Source organism: Muntiacus reevesi, chromosome 4 (genome assembly GCF_963930625.1).
Source record: "Muntiacus reevesi chromosome 4, mMunRee1.1, whole genome shotgun sequence".
NCBI lineage: Eukaryota > Metazoa > Chordata > Mammalia > Artiodactyla > Cervidae > Muntiacus > Muntiacus reevesi.
Window position 1 is genome coordinate 14,344,677 of NC_089252.1, and position 5,449 is coordinate 14,350,125.

The following is a 5,449-nucleotide window of genomic DNA, read 5'->3' on the forward strand; positions in this document are numbered from 1 at the left end:
TGGAAATCAGCTTCGGCCCAGACTGTTCTGTCTGCCAACTGGCAACAGGGGACCAGAGCAGACTTCTCCAATTAGCAGAGTCCCCCATCAGGCAGCTGGACGCACTGTGTTTATGCTTGTGGACAGCACGCTGCAGCAGCTGAGCCTCTGGCTGAGGTCTCCTGGGCCCGGAAATGTGATTCTAAAAGCAAGACAGACAAATAGACAAGGTAGTGTGATATCTTCTGAGGACATTCTCTCGATCCAATTCTTCTCACTCCTTTGAGGTGACTGAAATGAACACCAAAAGCATCACACAGTAATGATGGCAGGACTGATTTGCTTCATGGTGGTAGGACCACTGCGTAGACGCTTTGTTTCCTAATGGACATACATATGAATGGGACATGTGATCAAGCTAGGTTGTTATTGTAGCAACTCAAGTATTTCTCTAGTCTTAAATTCTTTCATTGGACAGAAATGACCCTAAGACCCTTTTCTGGGTCAAGATTTTCTATTTAAATATTTGTCTCTAAATCCTCCTTGTAAGTATTCAATTATTTCCTTCACTTTGAAACACTAACTTATAATGACATTTATCTATTTTAATCAGATTTTATTTTGGATTACTAACTCATGAGTAAATACATTACCATTCTTGTTTCAAAAGTTCCTCTATGTCAGGGGTCCCCAACCCCTGGGCTGTGGACCAGTATTGGTCTTTAGCCTGTTTGGAACCAGGCCACACAGCAGGAGATGGGCAAAGTTTCACCTGCTGCTCACCATTGCTCTCATTACCTCCTGAGCCACCCCCCAACTGTGGAAACATCCCACCCCCATTGTGTAAAATTTGTCTTTCACAAAAGTGGTCTTTGGTGCCAAAAGGTTGGGGACCACTGCTCTATGTGTTTTCAAAATAATTTAATGATTTTTTGTTTGTTTGTTTTCCTACCAAACATACTAGTTTCAGAAGATCTTTCTTAGGTATCTTAATAGCAAGAAATGCAGGGGCTGAGCCTCTGGTGTCTCAATTTCAATATATGTGACCTGACAGCCTGGGAACATTGAAATATAGAGAAGACTCTACACTGTTGTCCACTAAGGAGATTTAGCTCAACTGAACTAAAATGACAAGCTTCCAGTTTCTCTGCTGAGTCTACCTACTTCTCATTCTTTAGCAAGAGAACTCTGCAAAAATAACTTAGAAACAAAAGCAAAACTGATAAAAACAGTTTTTATAATAATCTATTTATCTGCCATCTAAAGGATATTATAGAAAATTTGGGTTTGTAACTTTCTGTAAAACAGCAATTTCCAGTATAATTATTAGCCATAAACTAGTGCCAAAGGAACAAATGTCTGTGTTTACCAATCTTGACTATATCTAGAGCATTGTAATATTTCCAAAAATAAAAGTTACTAATCTGTTCACAGTTAGAAAAGGTTTCATAATACTGAAATTTACTTATATAGAGGGAGGTAATTTGGCATATATAAGGAATAAATTTAAATTGATGAAAATTAATAGATCTCAAGATCGTATAACAGGAGGTTTAAATTGAGATATGGTTATAAAACAATAGTAATTAAAGGGAAGAGAATAAGTGGAGAACAATTGTATACATTTTTTTCTTCAGTGGGTTCTGAGATGGGGGTCAAGGTAACTCCACAGTAAGAATTGCCAGAAGGTCTAAGCAATGAGAGCCTTACTGGGCCAGCTCTCTGTCCTCACTAGAAAACTAATATGAAAAAGACATACACTCTACTAAGGTTGTTTAAAGGAAAAAATAGAAATATTCTCCGGTAGTCACTGTCCATTCCTTCAGTTATTACTACCAAAAAATTGTCCAAAGCAATCTTTGGCAGCTGAAAGGCAATGGTGGTGACAGAAGAAATTGTAGAAAAATAAAGATAAGTGAAATGGTTATATTCACTTGATCCAGAAAAACTGTCTAACAACATGGTTGCTGTATAGGAATTCCATAAAATCACAGAAAAGGTGAGAAAAGAAATGGCATGTTGCCTTAATTCAAAATAAGAAAGAGCAACACAAATATTAGACAAAGTTTGTGACTATAAATCCAGGTAACTTGCAAAAGTCTAATTTTCTGGACTTTCTTTTTGCTCATCTTTAAAATAAGTGTATATAGATAATCTGTATTAGGAGTGATGGTTTTGATACTGTATCTCTTTGTGTTTACCTATATGAGTTTTATGTGTGTGTATACATCTGTATGTATAGGCATATATAATTGTGTATATAACCACCAATGTTATGCCATATGTATACATATATATATATACAAATATGTAATTTATGCACATATATTCATGTGTGCACATATTTATAAAGAAATACACAACCAATCTGGTAGAAAATTTACTCTCTTAAATCAAAATACAGCTAACCAGTCATAGCAATCATCTTCCTCTTTATAGCAGTAGTTTTAATATGTCTTATGGCCATCTCCAAAGAAAGTCAGTATTTTTCCGTTCCAGAATACATTTCTCTGCCTCCACAGTCTTTTGAGATTTGACTAAAATATCTTTTCTCAATGTAGAACAATTTGGTTGAGCCAATTGGTGCAAGCAAGAGAAAACCTATTTAAGGGTGCGATATTCTATCCCCTCAGGTTTTGTGACTCAAGGTAACATAGGTGCCACAGGATTTAAGAAGGATTTTAGGGGGAGAGGATAAGGTATACTGTCAGTAGCAATCTCTCTCGTCCTTAATCTAAGGCCCCCTTAGGCTCAACAGGACCACAGATTGTGTTTTTGGAGGCCCAATGTTTTCCTTTCTCCTCACTGAAGCACTCCCCAGCAACTTTAAATCAACAGTAATCATGCTCCTGATACTATAGAAAGAAACCTTAATTATATTTTTTTCCTAAAATAGTTCAATTTTAGGTTAAGAAGGGAATATCGTTAGGGATTTAAATTTATTTGTTAAAAACACACTCTGACTATAGGCTCTGTTCATTACTTGTTCAACTATTATCTACACTAGATTTTGGAAAGAAATGTCATATGAAATTAAAAGACGCTTACTCCTTGGAAGGAAAGTTATGACCAACCTAGGCAGCATATTACAAAGCAGAGACATTACTTTGCCAGCAAAGGTCCATCTAGTCAAAGCTATGATTTTTCCAGTAGTCATGTATGGATGTGAGAGTTGGACTATAAAGAAGGCTGAGTGCCAAAGAATTGATGCTGTTGAAAAGTGGTGTTGGAGAAGAGTCTTGAGTGTCCCTTGGATAGCAAGGAGATCCAACCAGTCTATCCTAGAGGAAATCAGTTTTGAATATTCATTGGAAGGACTGATGTTGAAGCTGAAACTCCAATACTTTGACCACCTGATGTGAAGAACTGACTCATTTGAAAAGTCCCTGATTCTGGGAAAGATCGAAGGAAAAAGAAGGGGTTGACAGAGGATGAGAAGGCTGGATGACATCACCAACTCAATGGACATGCATTTGAGTAGACTCTGGGAGTTGGTGATGGACAGGAAGGACTGGCCTGCTGCACTCAATGGGGTCTCAAAGAGTCGGATATGATTGAGCGACTAAACTGAACTGAACTGTGTGATAACAAACAGATGTGTGTTGACTGTTACCTACATTGGGTCTGCTATCACAGTGTCCTCCTCTCACCAAGTACAATAACTTTCCATTTGCTTTGTTTCTGGGAGAGCTGGACAGTGGACCCTAGCCTAGGCTTCCCTGTCTCTGAAAGCAAGCATGCGCCCTGTCCCCTCCTTGCAGTGGGTGCACCATTCACAGATCCCTCCTTAGCTGGTAGAGACAGTGCATTGTCATCTTAACCCCTCTCACATAAGACCCCTCTCACACATGAGCATTTCTTTTCAGATGGTATACAGAGTGGGTAACAATGACTAAGTTAATAATGACTAACTGTAGATTTGACATACAGAATGAATTAATGGTTGTACCATCATTAAAGAATGACACAGTTAGGGTCACCTAACTCCCCTGACTCAAACAGAAATAAGGCCTAACAGATGCTTAGAGTAGTTTATATCCCATGTATGTGTGTGTGTGTGTGTGTGTGTGTGTGTGTGTGTGTGTGTGTGTGTGTGTGTGTATGAGAGAGACAGAGAGAAACAGAGAGAGAGACAGAGAGAGAGTTAATTGTTTGAAGAGGGTCCATACTTTCCAGTGAAAAACTAAAAGAGAATTTCAGTTTAAACTTTACTGTTCAGAAATTTGGTAAATATCATTTAATTCAAGTTTTATAATATTTGCTATTTAATTTCAATCTAAGTTAATTTGCCTATATTATCATCATTATAAATAAATACTTAAGTATCTATCAGATTAGCATTTAGGACATTATAAATTTTGACAAGACATGCTCTATTTTCAGTTTTGGTGATATTCTATTATGAAACAAAGAGAAAGTCTCCAGAAATGTTACCTAAATCTAGGAAAAGATTCATGATGTGTTTAGAATAATCAGTTAATTCCAATTGATTGTTTTAGCTTTTAAGCCATTCACACAGTCTGTGTCATCTCACTGAGAATACTTCCTATACCATTTTTTACTGTTAAACATTTGTTTCATGTATATTGGGCTTGTTCAATTGTGCCTCTTGGATAAAAACTTTCTTCTTACTACTCATCACCAAAAAACTAAGATTAATGGCATCTGGTCCAATCACTTCATGGCAAGTAGAATGGGAAAAAGTGGAAGCGGTGACAGATTTCTTTTCTTGGGCTCTAAAATCACTGTGGTCAGTGACTGCAGTCATGAAATTAAGAAACTATTCATTCTTGGAAGGAAAGCTATGGCAAACTTAGACAGCATATTAAAAAGCAAAGACATCACTTTGCCAACAAAGGTCTGCATAGCCAAAGCTATGGTTTTTTCAGTAATCATGTATGAATGTGAGAATTGGACCATAAAGTGGCAATGCTTTCAAATTGTGGTTGCCGGAGAAGACTCTTGACAGTCCCTTGGACAGAAAGGAGATTAAACCAGTCAATCCTAAAGGAAATCAATCCTGAATATTCATTGGAAAGATTGATGCTGAAGCAGAAGCTCTGATACTTTGGTCACCTGATGCAAAGAGCCAACTCACTGGATAAGACCCTGATCTGGGAAAGATTAAAGGAAAAAGGAGAAGGGGGTGACAGAGGCTGAGATGGCATCATCCACTCAAGGGGCATGAATTTGAGCAAACTCTGGGAGAGAGTGAAAGACATAAGCCTGGCGTGCTCCAGTTCATGGGGTTGCAGAGTCTGACATGCCTTAGCAATGGAACAACAACAACAAAATCTTATACTTCCCTTTCCAATTCATGACTGTCATGATTAATCTCTCTTCTAAACTGTAAGTCTTATTGCTTTAAATGCTCTCTAATTAATCACATGCTACTTGCATTGTTCATACTGTATTTCTTGTATTATTATCTAACTTTTCATGTCTACCTATCATCTTCCCACCTAAGAAA